The sequence below is a fragment of the Ranitomeya variabilis genome, chromosome 1 (assembly GCF_051348905.1).
Source record: "Ranitomeya variabilis isolate aRanVar5 chromosome 1, aRanVar5.hap1, whole genome shotgun sequence".
In the NCBI taxonomy this organism is placed as follows: Eukaryota; Metazoa; Chordata; class Amphibia; order Anura; family Dendrobatidae; genus Ranitomeya; species Ranitomeya variabilis.
This window is the reverse complement of record NC_135232.1, coordinates 560,692,412-560,714,400: the sequence shown is the minus strand read 5'-3', so window position 1 is coordinate 560,714,400 and position 21,989 is coordinate 560,692,412. Positions and strand designations below refer to the sequence as shown.

Genomic DNA, 21,989 nt, shown 5'->3' with positions numbered 1-21,989 from the left:
CCTGACCTTCCCAGTCTTTGGTTAATTAGGTGAAGAATCCCGAAACCCCTGATGAGGACCAGTACAGTGACCCCTTTAGGACTATACATGATGGAAACAGGCAGTAGTGCTGCTCAACATAACCTTTACTTACATAGAACATGTACAACATAACTCAGTACTGACATCCACTCGTCAAGGTTAACAATTATTATTTATGAGTCTGTGCTGCTTTTTCCATGATTATATATGAGTACTCACCAACCTAGGGGAAGGCTCCATCTTTATCTCAGGAGCAGGGATGCCATGCAGGAATTAGGGATCACCCTTTTCAGGGATGCTAGAGGAGCATGGCTTTATTGGTGGGGTTCAGGCATGAGGAGCAACACCCCACCATTGAGTCCACTTCTAGTAGAGATGAAGGACCCGGAGGAACCCTTGTGAAAAAGGAAAGGGGGAGAAACAGCAAATTACAGTCATACCTAATCTGTAGGAGCATATTAGATGGACGGACTGAACAAAGTTTACACTACACGGTGGACTCACTCGTAGCTGCCTGACTCTGGGCACTAAAGGTTGGTATAGCATCCACTGATATAACCTTTGTTAGCTTCATGGTTTTTGATCCTTAGTGTTTTTAACTCTAACATGGTGAACAGTAAATAGGAAAACAATTGATCAGAGATTAAAGTATGACTTCAATCTGTCCCCACCACAAAACAATGCCCTCACTCTGTCCCAAGCTGCCTCCTCTCCATACTGTACCCTCACATTGTTATCTCCATTCTAAATCCTTACATTACCCTCTCCTATTTCTATACTAAAACCTCACACTGCCACACTTCACACCCTCCCTCTCCAAACTGTGCCTTCACACTGATCTCCTATCGATAATGTCCCCTCCCTACACTGTCCCTCCCAATACTTAGCTCTAACATTGTCCTTCCACAATGCTATACCATCACTGTCCTCCCTACTCTCTCCAAACTGTGCCCTCTCTGTCCCCACCCATGTTGCCCTTCTGTTAAAATACCTCTCTCCATACTGTGACCTCACACCTTTGCTCCAACCCGCCCCCTTTCCTTACAGTCCCCCTACCATATTGTGTCCTCTTATCATCCTCCTCCCACACAGCCCCTTCTCCATACTGTGCCCCCACTGTTCCACAACTCAAGCAGCCCCCACCATACTGTGCCCTCAGATAGGTAGCCCCCCGCTACCCCCTTTCCATATTTTGCCCTCACACTGCCGTCTTTCCATACTGAGACCTCGCACAGTACCCATTAACACTGCCTTTTTCATACTGTACCCTCACAAATCCTCATATCCTACACCCTGCCCCTTTTCCATATTGTGCCCTCACACAGCCTTTAGCCCACACTACCCCCTTTTCTTAGTCCACCCACTATATTGTGCCCTTTTAGTGTCCACCCCCCACACTGCCACATCACCATACTGTACCCCACTGTCCCACTACTCGAGCTGCCCCGCTCCATACTGTGACCTCACACAGACACCCCCTTTCCATAATGTGCCTTCACACAGTACCCTTTAACATTGCCTTTTCCATACTGTGCCCATTGTCTTCCTATACTATACGCTGCCCCCTTTTCATAATGTGCCTTCACACAGCACACCCCAAACACTGCCTCCTTTCTATACTGTGCCCTCACACAGCCCACCCCCACACACAAGCTGCCCCCTATATATACTGTACCCTCACTCGGTCTTCCCCCATGGTGCCCCTTTGGTAGTGTCTTACTCCCTTTGACAGCAAATAATTATTGAATATGTACTACAATCAGCAAGGCGTAATGTGTAAGTATCTTCCTGTATTTGTCAGCTGTCTGGAAACTATTAATCTTGACCAAATATGTAACTTAAGTTGTTGAGATGCAGGCTAAAACTTACAGGATCCTCCACTGCTCCTGCACACCCTCATTACTGTGCTGCTCTCCAGCCTGTCAGGTACAAACTTATTCTGATACATATGAATTTTTCACACTGTCCAGAGCACCTGCTGACATTTTTCTGCATCCCAGTTTCTATGTTTTCACACACACAGATGTGGCAAAACTCACACTTATACAATCAGAAAATGTTAGAGTTGGAGAAGGACCTCTGGGGTCATCATGTCCAACCAAATGCAGGAGTCACTAAACCCATCTCACACAGATGTCTGTCCAACGTCTGTTTGGGGACTTTCATTGAAGGAAAACTCACCACCTCTCAAGGCCGCCTGTTCCACTCAATGACCACCCTCATGGTTAAAAAGATTTTTCTAATACCTCTAATACCTAATCTGTATCTTCTCCCTTTCAGTTTCATTCCATTGCTTCTTGTTCCATGTGAAAATGAGAATAATGATGATCCCTATACATTGACATCTGTTCAGATATTTGTAGACAGACTATTAAGTCTCCTCTTAGCCTTCTTTTTGCAAGCTAAAGATTCCCAGATTCTTTAACCATTCCTCGTAGGACATACTTTGCAGTCCGCTTACCATCCTGGTAGCTCTTCTCTGAACTTGCTCCAGTTTTTCAATATCGTTTTTAAAATGTGGTTGTCTTGTCCGGAGTTTGTCACGTCCTCCTGGGATATCTGGGGTTAGGCGATCTTTATGTACTGTGAATCACAGGTCTTCTATTTAGCCTGTGTGTTTTGTTCCTCATATTAAATGGACTTCGTTTCCTTTGGCACTGACAAGGTTAACAACTTTTCCTATGCTGGTTAGAGACATGCAGCTCCATCTCACAGCTGCTCCTGAACTGCTCATTTTCTCGCTCTATAAAAGCTGTTCAGACCTTCTCATCCCCACCTGTGAAAGTTTACATCCTTCCTGGTTTGCCGGAGTTGGTGTGATGAAGTTGGAGATCATAGTTGCTGCTGTAGATTGTCGTGTGCTGTTTTTGGGTGTATGCTTTCCTCATTATCTTATTCCCATTTGGCTTGTACATTCCTATCCTTCCCTTTAAGATAAGGTCACACCAGGCGTTTTTTTCTGCAGTAAAACTTGATCTTTTGGCAGGAAAGAAGTCTCAGAAAAAAGCACGTTTTCCTTGTTTTTTTCGTGCATTTATTGTGGCGGTTTTGGCATGCTAGATTTGTCTCTTGTGCATGTTGATAAAGTCTAGTGTTTGAAAAAAAGTACTATTCTATAGAATTAGGTATTGGCCCAAAAAATGCAGCAAAACCTGATACCTGCATTTTTTCACCACCCATTCAATTAAATGGGTGAAAGACGCTGAAAGAAGTGACATGCTCTATTGTGAAAAAAAACATGCAAAGCACAAAATCCTGATGACAAAAAACAAGCTGTGTGTATGAGATTTCTGAAATCTCATAGATTTTGCTGGTACTGTAAAACGCAGCTGAAAATTTGTATTAAAAAAAGCTGCAAAAACGCCTAATGTGAATATAGCATAATTCCTCTCTACCCTTGATGAGTATTTTTGTATGCAAGTTGCTTACAGCGGTGACCTTCTGTAAAAAGCTTACCGCAGGTCAGCAGGTGTGGGTTGATGAGGCTACTGCTCCCATTGGGCTACATCTGCTGTCACCGATAGCCGTGACAGCAGGTGCCGCTGATGGGAAACGTAGTATCATCTGCCAGCGCCTGTGCTCACAGTTGAAAAAAAAGTAAAATATTTACATAAACATTCACATAAAAGTAAAAACCCATTATACCCACCTAACAACAAATTCCCGACGCCCTAGTCTCCTAGAAATAATGTAAAATAATAAACCAACATATACTCACTTGTCCGCCATAGTCCATGTAATTCCGAGTGTCCCATGGCGAGCTCAAGTGTAGAACAGTCACATCGGAAGATGTAACCGCTCTACTAGGCCACCGGCGATACACGGAGGTAATCGCTCCGGCAGTGTATCACTGAACTGCCGTGAGAGTTCGCTGGAGTTCATCAGCTTCGGTGCTCTCACTTATGGCACCGCTGCGTGAGAACTTTCCCCCTGTTAAATACCATTTTATTAGTTGCTGCCCATTGTTCAAGCTTATCTAGAACCTTCTGAATCCTTTCTGTCTTCTCTAGTGTTAGCTATCCCTTCTAGCTTTGCATCATCTGCAAATTTGATTAGTTTACCTTCAGCTCCCTTATCTAGATCATTTATAAAAATGTTGACAACACTGGGGCCAGGAAAGAGCCTTGTGGTACCCCACTTGAAACACTCTTCCAATTGGATTTACAACTATTTCCAACACTCACTGAGCCCGTTATGAATCCACCTAACCGTGGCCTTGTCAATCCCATACATACAGTTTATTTTTTCAATAAGGAAAGCCTGAGATACTTTATCAAATGCTTTGCTGAAGCCGAGATATACTATATCTACTGCATTTCCCTGATTCGCCCAGTCAGTGATTCCATCATAGAAGGAAATTAGATTAGTCTGGCATGACTTGTTTGCTATCAATTACTGTATTCTTATCCAAGTACTTACATACATGCTGTTTAATAATTTGTTCAAATTTATGTTTATGGATAGTGTTTATTTTATTCCTTTGATGGCCTTTCATTTTGGGGCACTAAGTCTACTTGGTGTACTACTGCATCTGCAATCCTTGATGTTTCTTTGGTGTCTTAAATGCTGAGGAATAAATGCAGATACTTATTCAGCACACAGTACAATCAGGGAGGCATCTGACTGGCTGTATGTCTTGGGTCATTGTCATAATCTTCAGTGTAAAGAAGAAAAAAGGAGTAGAGATGAGCAAACTTGTTCGGAAAATGTTTGCCAATCTCAAATTGTGCACGAAAATAGCTAATTTGGATTTGTGTTCCAATTCCCGAGCAGTTTCCCTCAAAGTTGGCAAAATTTGGGCATAGTTCCGTAAATGATTGCGTTTCCACTAATGCTTATGTTAGGACTTTGGCTAGGATAGTAGTGCTGTAAAAAAACACATACCATAAGATACGGCCTTCCCAAAACCCTGTCTGATGACAAATGCACATCTAGCAGGATGCAGCAGGCCTCCACTAATAAAGGCAAAGGGCAGCACAGGTGCAAACCACTGATAAAAACAGCCACCCCCACACCTACCAGATTATGGAGAGGTTGGCCGCCTAGTAGAAAAAATTGCACATTGATATAGTTTGCATAGGAGGCCAGTCACACAGGTAAGTGTGATGTAAAGTGTCTGGCTTGCAGACTATTAATGAAGCCCTTGTATTAACAGGTGGGCTGCCCAGCACTATAATATGCAACGCACAGGGACAGACTCCCTAATAGACCAAACCAACAAAAAGAGGCCTAGCTGCATCCTGAAAAAAATGATACGATAAAAAGTGCAAAAAATTAATGCATATGATAAATACATTAAATGAGGTATTGGTTAATATTTTGTACAAAATAGATAAGCTTGCAATCCACATCAAGGGTACCCATACTTGCGAGTCCTATGACTAATATCAAAAGCAGCTAACATAGAAAAATAAAAAAAAACACATACCATATGACCATACGATATTGCCTTCCCAAAACCCTGTCCGATAACAAATGCACATCTAGCAGGATGCAGCAGGCCTCCACTAATAAAGGCTAGCGGCAACATAGGTCCAAACTGCTAATAGAAACAAGCCACCCCCACACCTACCAGACTATAGAGGGGTTGGCTGCCTAGTAGAAAAAAATGGCAGAATGATATGGCTTGCATAGGACGCCAGTCACACATGTGTGATGCAAAGTGTCTGGCTTGCAGTCTATTAATGACGCCCTTGTATTAACAGGCGGGCTGCCCAGCACTATAATTTGCAACACACAGGGACAGATGCCCTAATAGACCAAGCCAACAAAAAGAGGCCTAGCTCCATCCTGCACAAAATGATATGATAGTGCAAAAAATTAATGCATATGATAAATACATGAAATGAGGTATTGGTTAATATTTTGGCCAAAATAGATAAGCAACCCACGAATAGGGTCCCCTTACTTGCGAGTCCTACCACTAATATCAAAAACAGCTAACAGAAAAATTAAAAAAACACATACCATAGATACGGACTTTCCAACCCCGTCTGATGACAAATGCACATCTAGCAGGATGCAGCGGGCCTCCACTAATAAAGGCTAGGGGCAGTACAGGTGCAAACTACTGATAAAAACAGCCACCCCACACCTACCAGATTACAGAGGGGTTGGCTGCCTAGTAGAAAAAAAAGTAGTGCTGTATGATGAGCAGGAGGGGACATGTTTGGTCAGGAGAGGGGTGGGGGAGAGGTCAGACCAGTGGCGGACTGTTACTCTTTTTTAATTAACTTAATGTGTGGAAATTCCGGCAGCCAATCAGGGTGCAGAAACCATTCACAAAGTCCAGACACAAGGGCTTCTGTCATTAGCTGCCGAAGTAACATGTCTCTCTCCATATAAAATGCGGACATGTTGTGTTGGTGGTGCCATTTTGCCAGTGTAAGGGTATGTGCCCACGCTGCAGATTTCGCTGCGGAACCGCAGCGTTTCCGCAGCTGCGGGTCCGCAGCGGTTTCCCATAAGTTTACAGTACAATGTAAACCTATGGGAAACGAAATCCACAGTGCACATGCTGCGGAAAAAACGCACGGAAACGCAGCGGTTTATATTCCGCAGCATGTCAGTTCTTTGTGCGGATTCCACTGCGGGTTTACACCTGCTCCAATAGAAAACTGCAGGTGTAAACCGGCAGCGGAATCCGCACTAGAAATCGCGATAAATCCGCAGTAAAAGCCGCAGCAGTTTTGCACTGCGGATTTATCAATTCCGCTGCGGAAAATTCCGCAATGGAATCCGCAGCGTGTGCACAAGCCCTAACAGCGCAGAGAGGCCACTCCTGCTGCTGTAAGTAGTCAGCTAGTTAGATAAGCAGTTTATTGTCAGCTAAATAGGATCCTGTGTGAAATAGACCTTCCAGCATCTAACTAGTTTGTGCTAATATTGTGGTGCAGGCAATCATGACACATTTCCTAATCTAAATCGTTTGTGCTAATACTGTGGTGCAGTCAGAAGGCCATATTTCAGAATCTAAATCCTTTCTGCTAATAGTGTGGTCCAGACACACAATTTCAGCAAATAAACACTGATTGTTAATTTAGTGACAGGTGACTGACAGGTCTGGGCCTAGAGTTTTGAAACAGCTGGTTTAACCCCTTAAGTGGTTTGCACGTTAATGACCGGGCCAGTTTTTACAATTCTGACCACTGTCCCTTTATGAGGCTATAACTCTGGAACGCTTCAACGGATCATGATGATTCTGATATTGTTTTCTCGTGACATATTGTACTTCATGATAGTGGTAAAATTTCTTTGATATTACCTGTGTTTATTTGTGAAAAAAACAGAATTTTGGCAAAAATTTTGAAGATTTCGCAATTTTCCAACTTTGAATTTTTATGCCCTTAAATCACAGAGATATGTCACATAAAATACTTAATAAGTAACATTTCCCACATATCTACTTTACAACAGCACAATTTTGGAACCAACATTTTTTTTTGTTAGGGAGTTATAAGGGTTAAAAGTTGATCAGCAATTTCTCATTTTTACAACACCATTTTTTTAGGGAGCACATCACATTTGAAGTCACTTTAAGGGGTCTATATGATAGAAAATACCCAAGTGTGACACCATTCTAAAAACTGCACATATCAAGGTGCTCAAAACAACATTCAAGAAGTTTATTAACCCTTCAGGTGTTTCACAGGAATTTTTGGAATGTTTAAAAAAAAAAAAAAAATTTAAAGGGAACCTGTCACCCCCAAAATGGAAGATGAGCTAAGCCCACCGGCATTTGAGGATTATCTACAGCATTCTGAAATGCTGTAGATAAGCCCCCGATGTATCCTGAAAGATGAGAAAAAGAGGTTAGATTATACTGTGGGTAAAATCCTGGAGGGCATTGTAAGGGATGCTATACTGGAGTATCTAAGGAGGAATAACCTCATGACCCAATATCAACATGGGTTTACTAGGGACCGTTCCTGTCAGACAAATCTGATCAATTTCTATGAAGAGGTAAGTTTCAGACAGGACCAAGGGAACGCAGTGGACGTAGTGTATGTGGACTTTTTCAAAAGCTTTTGATACGGTGCCACACAAATGGTTGATACATAAAATGAGAATAATGGGATAGGGGAAAATATGTGTAAGTGGGTTAAGAGCTGGCTCAGGGATAGGAAACAAAGGGTGATTAATGGAGCACACTCGGACAGTCGCGGTTAGCAGTGGGGTACCACAGGGGTCAGTATTGGGCCCTCTTCTTTTTAACATATTTATGGTGCTTGAACCCTATTGACTTATCAAAGTCAAACATCAGAATAAAGTGACTATGACACCCTCCTGTCCTGTGTGTGAAAAGTAAGTGCACCCCCGGCCCGTGGGTGAAAAGTATGTGCACCCCCGGTCCCGTGGGTGAAAAGTAAGTGCACCCCCGACCCCGTGTGTAAAAAGTAAGTGCACCCCCGACCCCGTGGGTGAAAAGTAAGTGCACCCCCCGCCCCGTGGGTGAAAAGTAAGTGCCCCCCTTGTGTGTGAAAAGTAAGTGCACCCCCCGGTCCCGTGTGTGAAAAGTAAGTGCACCCCCGATCCCGTGTGTGAAAAGTAAGTGCACCCCCGGCCCCGTGTGTGAAAAGTAAGTGCACCCCCGGTCCCATGTGTGAAAAGTAAGTGCCCCCCGTCCTGTGTGTGATAAGTAAGTGCACCCCCGGTCCCGTGTGTGCAAAAGTAAGTGCACCCCCGGTCCTGTGTGTGATAAGTAAGTGCACCCCCGTCCTGTGTGTGATAAGTAATGGGGGGATGTCTTTATATAGGGGGATGTCTGTATATAGGGGGATGTCTGTATATAAGGGGGATGTCTGTATATAGGGGAATGTCTGTATATAGGGGGATGTCTGTAAATAGGGGGATGTCTGTATATAAGGGGGATGTCTGTATATAGGGGGATGCCTGTAAATAGGGGGGATGTCTGTATATGAGGGGGATGTCTGTATATGAGGGGGATGTTTGTATATAGGGGATGTCTGTATAAAAGGGGGATGTCTATATATAAGGGAGATGTCTATATAGGGGGATGTCTGTATATAAGGGGGATGTCTGTATATAAGGGGGATGTCTATATATATATAAGGGGGATGTCTGTATATAAGGGGCATGTCTGTATATAAGGGGCATGTCTGTATATAAGGGGCATGTCTGCATATAAGGGGCATGTCTGTATATAAGGGGATGTCTGTATATAAGGGGATGTCTGTATATAAGGGGCATGTCTGTATATAAGGGGATGTCTGTATATAAGGGGGATGTCTGTATATGGGGGATGTCTGTATATAAGGGGGATGTCTGTAAATAGGATGATGTCTGTAAATAGGGGGATGTCTATATATAAGGGGGATGTCTGTATATAGGGGGATGTCTGTATATAAGGGGGATGTCTGTATATAGGGGGATGTCTGTATATAAAGGGGATGTCTGTATGTCATGATCCCTTAGCCGCGGCCAGCAGTTTGTCACAAAATCCCCAGGGATTCCTGACCACTGCCACCAATGTCACGGATTGGGGTGACTTTAGACAGACGGCTATCACATGTGCAGGGGGGCTTATCTTAGTTATCCCTCCACTGCCACAATGTGATAAAAAAAACACACACAAGGCTATTGACCTCTTAGGGTACCGTCTCACAGTGGCAGTTTTGTCGCTACGACGGTACGATCCGTGACGTTCCAGCGATATCCATACGATATCGCTGTGTCTGACACGCAGCAGCGATCAGGGACCCTGCTGAGAATCGTACGTCGTAGCAGATCGTTTGGAACTTTATTTCGTTGCTGGATCTCCCGCTGTCATCGCTGGATCGGTGTGTGTGACACCGATCCAGCGATGCGTTCGCTTGTAACCAGGGTAAACATCGGGTTACTAAGTGCAGGGCCGCGCTTAGTAACCCGATGTTTACCCTGGCTACCATCGTAAATGTAAAAAAAAAAAAAAAGCACATACTCACATTCCGGTGTCCGTCAGGTCCCTAGCCGTCTGCTTCCCGCACTGACTGACTGCCGGCCGGAAAGTAAAAGCAGAGGGCAGCGGTGACGTCACCGCTGTGCTGTGCTTTCACTTTACGTCCGGCACTCAGTCAGTGCGGGAAGCAGACAGTTAGGGACCTGATGGACACCGGAATGTGAGTATGTACGGTTTGGTTTTTTTTACATTTACGATGGTAACCAGGGTAAACATCGGGTTTCTAAGCGCGGCCCTGAGCTTAGTAACCCGATGTTTACCCTGGTTACCCGGGGACTTCGGCATCGTTGGTCGCTGGAGAGCTGTCTGTGTGACAGCTCCCCAGCAACCACACGACTTACCAACGATCACGGCCAGGTCGTATCGCTGGTCGTGATCGTTGGTAAATCGTTTTGTGTAACGGTACCCTTAGTTTACAGAAGGGGCTTATTTTAGGTATCCCACTGCTCTTCCATATACCATGAACTGCAGGGATTTGTGTATATCCCGCTTACAGTTCCACTTAAACCTTGCAGCTCTCTGGCGCCCCCCTTTCTGTCAGGTCAGATTAGGTACTGCACCTAGGGTAATTAGTCGCCAGAAAGGCTGCCTGCTATGTACTGGCTATTGGGCACGCTGCAGCGACGCGATAAACTACTTCCACTCAGGCAGGAACAATAATTATCAATGCCGCAGTCGCTGCAATGTCACCCAAAGGCCTGCACACGGTAGTGTCACCAGCTTCGATTAAACGGGTCCGAAGCTAACCCAAAACAGTAGCGTAAATTCCCTTCAAGAGACAGGGTACGTTTTTAGAGCAGGAGAACGAGTCTAGTATTAATTATTATACTCATAAAGTTTATGCAGTGTTTATAAAAAGTTCTATAAAGATGTTACAATATGAGACAATTGCAAATATGTACAAAGTAATTATATAAAAAAAAACAAGGATTACATGAGAAATAACACTTACAGTTGTTCAAAGCATTGCAGGCAACCCGGCTAGTGAACTTTCCATCTATCCCAGTGCATCAGGGCGTGCACTCTGGGCTCTTCAGGTAAAAACTCAAATCTGACTCTCTTGGACGCCTGCCAGCACTTAAAACCTACAGCCTGTGACCTCACAGAAAGGGCTGGCTTTCCCAAACCCTCCTACCTCTTCAGTTCTCCTGAAGACATATATATAAGGGGGAAGTCCGTATATAAGGGGGATGTCCGTGTATAGGGGGATGTCTGTGTATAGGGGGATGTCTGTATTTAAGGGGGATGTCTGTATATAAGGGGGATGTCCGTGTATAGGGGGATGTCTGTGTATAGGGGTATGTCTGTATATAAGGGGGATGTCTGTATATAGGGGGATGTCTGTATATAAGGGGGATGTCTGTATATAAGGGGGATGTCTGTATATAAGAGGGATGTCTGTATATAAGGGGGATGTCTGTATATAAGGGGGATGTTAGTATATAAGGGGATGTCTGTATATAAGTGGGATGTCTGTATATAGGGGGATGTCTGTATATAAGGGGGATGTCAGTATATAAGGGGGATGTCAGTATATAAGAGGGATGTCTGTATACTGTATAAGGGGGATGTCTGTAAATAGGGGGATGTCTGTATATAAGGGGGATGTCTGTATATAGGGGGATGTCTGTATATAAGGGGGATGTCTATATAGGGGGATGTCTATATAGGGGGATGTCTGTATATAAGGGGGATGTCTGTGTATAGGGGGATGTCTGTATATAAGGGGGATGTCTGTATATAAGGGGGATGTCTGTATATTGTGGGATGTCTGTATATAGGGGGATGTCTGTATTTAAGGGGGATGTCTGTATATAAGTGGGATGTCTGTATATAGGGGGATGTCTGTATATAAGGGGGATGTCTGTATATAGGGGGATGTCTGTATATAAGGGGGATGTCTATATAGGGGGATGTCTATATAGGGGGATGTCTGTATATAAGGGGGATGTCTGTGTATAGGGGGATGTCTGTATATTGTGGGATGTCTGTATATAGGGGGATGTCTGTATTTAAGTGGGATGTCTGTATATAAGTGGGATGTCTGTATATAGGGGGATGTCTGTATATAAGGGGGATGTCTGTATATAGGGGGATGTCTGTATATAAAGGGGATGTCTGTATATAGTGGATGTCTGTATATAAGAGGGATGCCTGTATATAAGGTGGATGTCTGTATATAAGGGGGATGTCTGTATATAAGAGGGATGTCTGTATATAAGGGGATGTCTGTATATAAGGGGGATGTCTGTATATAAGAGGGATGTCTGTATATAGGGGTATGTCTGTATATAAGGGGGATGTCTGTATATAAGGGGATGTCTGTATATAGGGGGATGTCTATATAAGGGGGATGTCTGTCTATAAGGAAGATGTCTGTATATAAGAGGGATGTCTGTATATAAGGAAGATGTCTGTATATAAGAGGGATGTCTATATAGGGGGATGTCTGTATTTAAGGGGGATGTCTGTATATAAGGGGATGTCTGTAGATAAGTGGGATGTCTGTATATAGGGGTATGTCTGTATATAAGGGGGATGTCTGTATATAGGGGATGTCTATATAAGGGGGATGTCTGTATATAGGGGATGTCTGTATATAAGAGGGATGTCTGTATATAAGGGGATGTCTGTATATAAGGGGGATGTCTGTATATGGGATGTCTGTATATAAGGGGGATGTCTGTATATAGGGGGATGTCTGTATATAATGGGGATGTCTGTATATAGGGGGATGTCTGTATTTAAGGATGTCTGTATATAGCGGGATGTCTGTATATAAAGGGAATGTCTGTATATAGGGGGAAGTCTGTATATAGGGGGAAGTCTGTATATAGGGGATGTCTGTATATAATGGGGATGTCTGTATATAGGGGAAGTCTGTATATAAGAGGGATGTCTGTATATAAGGGGATGTCTGTATATAGGATGTCTGTATATAAGGGGGATGTCTGTATATAAGGGGGATGTCTGTATATAGGGGATGTCTGTATATAAGGGGATGTCTGTATATAAGGGGGATGTCTGTATATAGGATGTCTGTATATAACGGGGATGTCTGTATATAAGGGGGATGTCTGTATATAGGGGGATGTCTGTATATAAGGGGGATGTCTGTATATACGGGGATGTCTGTATATAAGGGGGATGTCTGTATATAAGGGGGATGTCTGTATATAGGGGGATGTCTGTATTTAAGGATGTCTGTATATAAGGGGATGTCTGTATATAAGTGGGATGTCTGTATATAGCGGGATGTCTGTATATAAAGGGAATGTCTGTATATAGGGGGATGTCTGTATATAGGGGAAGTCTGTATATAAGAGGGATGTCTGTATATAAGGGGATGTCTGTATATAGGATGTCTGTATATAAGGGGGATGTCTGTATATAAGGGGATGTCTGTATATAAGCGGGATGTCTGTATATAGAGGGAAGTCTGTATATAAGGGGGATGTCTGTATATAGGGTTGTCTGTATATAAGGGGGATGTCTGTATATAAGGGGGATGTCTGTATATAAGGGGAATGTCTGTATATAGGGGGATGTCTGTAAATAAGGGGGATTTCTGTATATGAGGGAGATGTCTGTATATAGGGGATGTCTGTAAATAAGGGGGATGTCTGTATATGAGGGGGATGTCTGTATACAAGGGGGATGTCTGTATATAGGGGGATGTCTGTATAGGGGGATGTCTGTATATAAGGGGGATGTCTGTATATGGGGGATGTCTGTATAAAAGGGGGATGTCTATATATAAGGGAGATGTCTGTATATAAGGGGGATGTCTGTATATAGTTGGATGTCTGTATATAAGGGGGATGTCAGTATATAGGGGGATGTCTGTATATAGGGGGATGTCTGTATATAGGGGAATGTCTGTATATAAGGGGATGACTGTATATAAGGGAGATGTCTATATATAAGGGAGATGTCTGTATATAGGGGGATGTCTGTACATAAGGGGGATGTCTATATATAAGGGAGATGTCTGTATATAGGGGGATGTCTGTATATAAGGGGGATGTCTGTATATAATGGGTGTCACGATTGACACTGTGACCGTCACCCCTACGTCACGGATTGGGGTGACTTTAGGCCAGCAGATGTCTATCACATGTGTAGGGGGCTTATCTTCATTATCCCTCCACTGCTACAATGTGATAAAAAAACACACAAGGCTATTGACCTCTTAGTTTACAGCAGGGGCTTATTTTAGGTATCCCACTGCTCTTCAATATACCATGAACTGCAGGGATCTATGAATATCCCGCTTACAGTTCCACTTAAACCTTGTGGCTCTCTGGCGCCCCCCTTTCTGTCAGGTCAGATTAGGTACTGCACCTAGGGTAATTAGTCGCCAGAAAGGCTGCCTGCTATGTACTGGCTATTGAGCACGCTGCAGCGACGCGATAAACTACTCCCACTCAGGCAGGAACAATAATTATCAACGCCGCAGTCGCTACAACAACACCCAAAGGCCTGCACGGTATGCTGCCACCAGCTTTGATTAAACGGGTCCGAAGCTAACCCAACACAGTAGTGTAATTCCTTTGAGGAGACAGGGTACGTTTTAGAGCATGAAGAACTAACTAGTACTTTAAATATTTTAACTCCGAAAGAAGGCAGTGTTTTTATATAAAAAAAAATATTACATGGGTGTTACAGAAGAGACAATTGAAATATGTACAAGGTAATTATAAAAAAACAGGGATTACAATAAGAAATAACACTTACCGTATTTTTCGGACTATAAGACGCACCCAGGCTTTAGAGGTGGAAAATAGGGAAAAAAATATTTGAAGCAAAAAAATGTGGTAAAATATTTAATAACATACTATTATATGTGGTGTTATTATATATAATAGTATGTTATTATGTTGGAAGCTGCGGGACCAGTGTGGTGTCTGTGAAGTACTATATGAAGATGCTGGAGGGTGAGTATAAGAATGGGGGCTCAGGGCTTATATTGAAAGCACCACTCCAGCACTGCAAAATAACACTGGAGTGCTGCTTTAAAATCCCATGGGAGAACTGTAACTCCCAGCATGTCCTGCAGATCCTATGACATGCTGGGAGTTATAGTTCACTAAAGGAGTGGCAGAGTGCTTTATTGTGTTTTGGAAAGACTAACCTCTTAATTGTGGCAGCCAGCCTGTGGTGAGGTAAAAGCATCCCATGGCTGCACACACAGAGCCCTCCCTCTTATTGCCTTTCCACAGCACAGGTAATGGAAGCCAGCAGATTCTAGTGTTTGAGTCTGAAGGACCTGTGATGATGTCAAGAAGAGGGAGGGCTCTGTGCTGCCATGTGATGCTCCAACCCACCCACTTCTGACATCATCACAGGTCCTCCTTGTGCACACTGCACAGCACTCAGCTCCAGCCCAGGCAGGTATGCAGCGATCTCCTCTCCCCCGGACCCTGCTGCTGCTGCCTTTTCCTCCCCCAGACACACGGATCTCCCCAGCTGCTGCAGGAATCAGCGCTGAGGAAACCATGTGTGTCGCTGCTTAAGTGCAGTATTCATTTGCTGCTCCCAACTCACCGCTCAGGTGATAGGTGGGCGGGGAGTAGCTAATGAATATTCACTACACTTAATCATCGGGACCACATGGTTTCCCCAGCAGCTGATTCCCGGCAGTGGGGACATTTTTCTGCCGCCTGAAGTGGGATATCATTCCGATCCCACTCGCTGCTGCCCCCCTCCCCACATGCTACATCACTACCATAAGACGCACCCACACTTTCCTCCCAAATTTGGAGCAAAAAAGTGCGTCTTATGGTCAGAAAAATACGGTACATGTGGTCAAATCATTTGAGGCAACCAGGCTAGTGGAGTTTCCATCTGTCCCAGTGCATTAAGACTCTGGGTAGGAACAGCTCTTCAATTCAGACTCCAGCAGACAGACCCTTGCTGGAGTCTGGCCAAAAAACTTATAGCTGCAGCCTGTGACATCACCAAAAGGGTTGAGTTAAGATCGCCCTCCTCTTTCTTCAGTCTTAGTAAATGTCACACAAGTTTGTCTAATACCTATATCTCTGCTCCAGAACATGTCATAGTCATAACAAACCCAGCATTCATCTCGTCTTAATATTGGCATTCTAATGAGACCAAATATGTCCTATTTGTGATGCATAATTACAGAGAAATCCCTACTTCTTTACCAGATGGAGTTAGAAGCCCGTGCTTACCGTGGCGGATAGATCCACCGAGGGAGATTAAGAATATGTATTTTCCTGTTCCTATCTTAAATGGTTGGCCCAATATCTTACAATAATGGAACAAAAGACCCTCATGGATTCTAGAGATTTCTAATCCAGTTCTAGCTGGCAAAGCTTTCCAATGCAGCTATGCCGGACGTAAATTCCTTTCTTCAATAAAACTCCCCCCACATACATTGGCAAGGCAGCTCTTGGCTGAGTGAAAGGGAAGGGGGTTTTGTAGCCCACAGTATGGGCTGAAGGACAAAACTACAACATCATATTATACTTCATATAATATCGTGACACCTCCCCTTTTGGTGTGCGCTACGGAGGCAGAACCCCTCGGTATGCCTCCATGCGTACCTCAGTAGGTTCACTCTGGCGGGACAGTCCATCTGCATTTCCATGCTCCCTGCCCCTTTTGTGTTCAATGGAGAAGTCAAACTGCTGAAGGGTAAGGCTCCAGCATAGCAACCTGCCGTTGGTTCCACACGACGTTTAGCCAGCGCAGAGGGTGGTGGTCGGTCACCATGGTGAAGGTGCGACCGTACAAGTAGGGCTGCAAATGCTGCAGGGCCCAGACTATGGCCAGGCACTCCTTCTCGATGGTGGAGTAGGCCACTTCCCTTGGCAAAAGTTTCCGGCTCAGGTACAACACGGGGTGCTCTTGGTCCTCCGAGTCAACCTGGCTGAGCACAGCACCAAGGCCAAAATCGCTGGCGTCGGTCTGTACCAAGAACGGTCGACTGCTGTCTACTGCTTTCAACACAGGGGCGTTGCACAGTGCTGTTTTCAACGCCTGGAAGGCCCCCTCACAGCCATCTGTCCAGTTGACGATGTGGGGTAGCTTCTTCCTGGTGAGGTCCGTCAAAGGTTTTGCCAGGCTACTATAGTGCTGAACGAAGCGCCTATAGTACCCTGCAGTGCCCAAGAAGGACATCATCTGTTTCTTGGTCCTGGGAGTGGGCCAGTTCACGATCGCGCCCACTTTCTCAGGCTCTGGCTTTAGGGTGTCTCGGCCTACCCGGTCTCCCAGGTAGTGGACCTCCCTCATGCCCATCTGGCACTTTCCCGGCTTGATAGTCAGTCCTGCTCGGTGAATTCGCCTGAGCACCTCCTCGAGATGCTGCAGGTGTTTCTCCCAGGAGGGACTGAAGATGGCAATGTCATCCAAGTATGCCACTGCGTACTTCTCCAGTCCCTGAAGCAGGAGGTTGACCATCCGCTGGAAAGTGGCAGGGGCATTCTTCATGCCGAAGGGCATGACCGTGGACTCGTACAGTCCAAAGGGTGTGATAAAGGCAGACTTCTCCTGCGCCTCGGGGCTCAGGGGAATCTGCCAGTATCCTCGACTCAGATCCATTATGGTCATTGGTCAGGTATTTTGCGCCAGCTAACTTCTTAAGCAGCTTATCGATGCGCGGCATTGAGTGCGCGTCAGAGGCTGTAATGGCGTTGAGCCCCCTGTAGTCCACGCAGAACCGGGTGGTCCGGTCCTTCTTTGGCACGAGAACTACAGGTGAGGCCCACGCGTTCTTTGACCGTCGAATCACCCCCAGCTATAACATCTCATCCATCTCCTGGCGCATAACCTGCTGCACCTGGTCGGAGATTCGATAGGGTGTTCGCCATAGTGGGGCTTGATTTCCGGTGTCCACCTCGTGGACTGCTAACTTAATCCTTCCAGGTCAGTTGGAAAACACGACCCGGAAGGGTTCCAGGGTGGTTTGCAACTGCAACCACTGTGGTTCAGTTAGCGAGGCGCTTACCTCTACATACTCGATGGACCCACCGGCCTTGCCTTGGGCAAGCATGTCCAGGAGGGCGTCTTCCTCCCCGTCTTCGGGTGCGCTGCAGACCGGTAGGACGAAAGGTTCACGTTCGTGATGAGCCTTCATCATGTTGACGTGAAAGGCCTTTCGCCTACCCCGCGCGTGGTCAAGCGTGACCACGTAGGTGACCGGGTTGAGCTGTTGGTGGACGACGTACGGGCCCTCCCAGGCTGCCTGAAGCTTATCCGTTGGTATGGGGACCAGCACCCACACCTTTTGACCCACGTGGTAGGTCCGCTCCTGGGCGTTCTGGTCGTACCAGTGCTTCTGATCAGCCTGAGCCTGCGTCATGTTGTCATGCACCAACTGCGTCAAGGTCTGCATCTTGTCACGGAAGCGCATGACATACTCCACTATGGACACTTCAGAAGGGTTTGGCTCCTCTTCACAGGATTCTCTTACCAACCCAAGGGGTCCCCTGACTCGCCTGCCATACAGAAGCTCGAAGGGGGAGAACCCCGTTGAGGCCTGCGGAACCTCTCGGTAAGCGAATAGCAGGTGTGGGAGGTACCGCTCCCAGTCGCGCTCTTGGGTCTCAACCAGCATGCGTAGCATCTGTTTGAGGGTACCATTGAAGCGTTCACACAAGCCATTGGTCTGTGGGTGATACGCACTCGATACCAGGTGCTTCACCTGCATTTTCTTACAGAGAGCCTCCATTAGGCGAGACATGAATTGGGTCCCTTGATCAGTGAGCATCTCCCTGGGAAATCCTACACGTGAAAAGATAGCCAACAGGGCATCCGCCACCTTATCTGCCCTAGTTGACGACAGAGCTACTGCCTCTGGGTACCGGGTAGCGTAGTCTACCACAGTAAGGATGTATTGCTTTCCAGAGCTGCTGGGGACGGCCAGCGGGCCTACAATGTCCACCGCAATCCTCTGGAAAGGCTCCTCTATCCCTGGCAAAGGGATCAGGGGAGCCTTAAGAGCAGGCCCCGCCTTCCCCACTCTTTGACAGGTGATACAGGTGCGGCAGTAGTTTGACACATCTGTCCCCATCTTAGGCCAATAGAAGTGTTGAGACAGCCGGGCCTTTGTTTTGCTGATCCCCAAATGTCCAGCTAGCGGGATCTCATGGGCAATCCGTAACAACTCACCCCGGAATTGCTGCGGAACGACCAGCTGTCTTTCCCTCAACCACTCCTTTTGTGATTCTCCGGGTACTGTCTCCCGGTACAACCTTCCTCGTTCCCAGACCACCCTCTCATCAGTCTCGGAGATGGTCGTCTTGGCGAATTGTCTCAAACTCTCTAGGCTCGCATCTGTGTGCAGAGCAGCCTGAAAATCCTGGCTAGGGGAAGCCAGAAGCAATGTCAGGGTCCCTTCCCCACGGGAACCCTCTTGGACCTGCTCTGGGTCCACCTCTGGTTCAGTCGCACTGATGACTGAGGAGGGTCCGGCAGGCAAACTGTTATCTGCGTTCCGGGCACTCTGACTGCGGGTGACAGCAGCTACGTAGGCTGTCTCCCCGGGGATTTCTACCGACCCATCAGCCGACGCTGCTATGGGTTCTACCTCTCCATCCACCCCCATTACCTCAGGAGCATTGCTACTTATGGGCCAGTTACCTTCCTCGGTGGCACTGGTCAATTGCATAGCATCACCTTCCTCACGGTTCCCATGCATCTCCCCATTTCGTGTAGCACCGACACTTGCCCCTGCTAGGGGTTCCTCAGCCGTCTCACTCCGCAGAGCGACGTGGCTGAGCACTCCTGTGTCCTATGGACACATCAACTTTCACAGAAAAATCATTATCAGGTTCCATTGGCACAGGTACAACATTTTCACCATCAATCCTAGGGAAAAAATGGTTATCGGATGCATCATTACAAGATAAAGCATGGTCAGGTAACACATGCGATTTCCCATCATCATCATCATCATCATCAGGGTTAACGTTACCCTCATTAGTAGATTGGGGAGGGGTGTCAGGGACGTAGTATGCAACCATCCTCCCCAAATCAGTCCCCAACAAAACATCAGTGGGCAAATTATCAGACAGCCCCACTTCCTTCACCCCGCTCCCAGCACCCCAATCAATATAAACCCGGGCCATTGGCAAGGGACAGCTGATGCCCCCAATCCCAGTGACAGTTAGGGTTTTCCCCGGAATGATTTCTTCAGGGGCCACCAGTTCGGGACGGATGAGGGTTCGTTCAGCCCCGGTGTCTTTGAAGCCTGTAGCAACATGGCCTCCCACGGCGACGTGCTGTACGTTGTCACACACCCTCCCAGCCATACCACCCACCAAAAGAACTGCTGCATTAGGCCCTGGGGCCTTGGATGAGGTGTTCTTCTGCTTGTCTGGACATTTGGGACTGATATGACCAGTCCGCTTGCAGACATAACAGTGGCGAGGCTCAGTGGTAGGTCTGATGCTGTTGGCTACGGGGACAGGACCTCTGGTGTGTTGGCTGGCAGGGGTACTGGAGTTGGTTGCAGGCTTACCCCCTCTCCAGCTGGTGGTGACTGGCTTCCGCACTTCCGATCTATGGTTGGCCTCATAGGCATTGTCAATCTGCGCTGCTTTCGTCACGTCTTTGGGTTCTCTGTCCATCACGAAGTGTCGCACCTCAGCTGGGCAAAGATGGAAGAACTGGTCTTTGATCATCAGGTCTCGCAGCTGTGCAAAGGTGGTCACTGACAGTCCTTGGGTCCACTGGTCAAAGTGGGTCCCCAGTCCATGCACCACATCACTGTAACTTTCTATGGTACACCTCAGGTGTAAGCTGGTACTTTGTTACCAGGGCCTGCTTGATGGCCTCATAGTCACCATCTTCTTCTTGCGGGAGTGCAGCAAACGCCTCCAGAGCTTTGCCTCTCAGCCCTGGTGTCAGGTACCGGGCCCATTCATCTGAAGGCAGCCGGTAACTCTGCAGGCTTTCTCAAAGGCCCGCAGATAAGTGTCCAAGTCCCCGTCCTTTTCCATAACAGGGAAGTGATCAGGCCGGGGCTTCGGTATCTGAGTGCTGCTGGGCTCACGGCTGGACTGGGACGACCCCTGCATTTGCAGTCAGGCTAACTGCAGCTGGTACTCCCGCTCCGCTTGCCGCTCGGCTCGCTGGGCCTGAGCCTCTCGCTCTGCTCGGGCCTCTCGCTCTGCTCGGGCCTTTCGCTTGGCTCTCTCAGCCTCCTGCCGGTATTGCTGAATCAGCTGCCGACGTCCCTCATGGTCGTCAGTGGGGAATTCTTTCAAGGCCGCCCACATGTGGGGGTCCAATTCGCCCTGGTTGCTTATCGGGCCAGCATTCAGTGGTTGGACCTCTGCTGCAGCACCATGTTCGCTTGTGCTGGCTTCTGCGGTCTCTGGGCTCTGTGAGTGGTCTAGAGCGGCTTCCCATTGCACCAGAACTGCGACCAGTTGGCTTTTGTTTTTGCCTGAAAAGTCAATGTGCTGTGACTTGCATAAGGCAATAAGGGTGTCTCTAGTCTGCTGCTCATAAAAGGTTTCTCCCAGCCCAACTATGGTTGCCAAATAAAAGATAGGACAGAAAAACAAAGAGAAAGGGAAGGGATAATTACCAGTACACACAATTGTCTCAGGACTAATAAACACTGAGTTCGTTCTCCAAACTTATTTGCGCAGAGTCCTCGCAAGAACTTTGCAAGTTTTTAGTGAGAGGAATGATTGCTCAAACCAAATCACTAATGCTCTAATATCCCACCGCCTTGCCACCAATTTGTCACGATTCACAGTGACCGTCACCCCTACGTCACGGATTGGGGTGACTTTAGGCCAACAGACATCTATCACATGTGCAGGGGGCTTATCTTAGTTATCCCTCCACTGCTACAGTGTGATAAAAAAACACACACAAGGCTATTGACCTCTTAGTTTACAGCAGGGGCTTATTTTAGGTATCCCACTGCTCTTCAATATACTATGAACTGCAGGGATCTATGAATATCCCGCTTACAGTTCCACTTAAACCTTGCAGCTCTCTGGCGCCCCCCTTTCCGTCAGGTCAG

At 46.5% G+C, this 21,989-nt stretch overlaps 1 protein-coding gene across 2 annotated transcripts in view; it reads left to right on the top strand.

Annotated features, from left to right (window-relative positions):
- KCNJ9 (potassium inwardly rectifying channel subfamily J member 9) overlaps positions 1–21,989 on the top strand; it is a 38,159-nt gene that overhangs the window by 4,396 nt on the left and 11,774 nt on the right. The window lies entirely within an intron of this gene.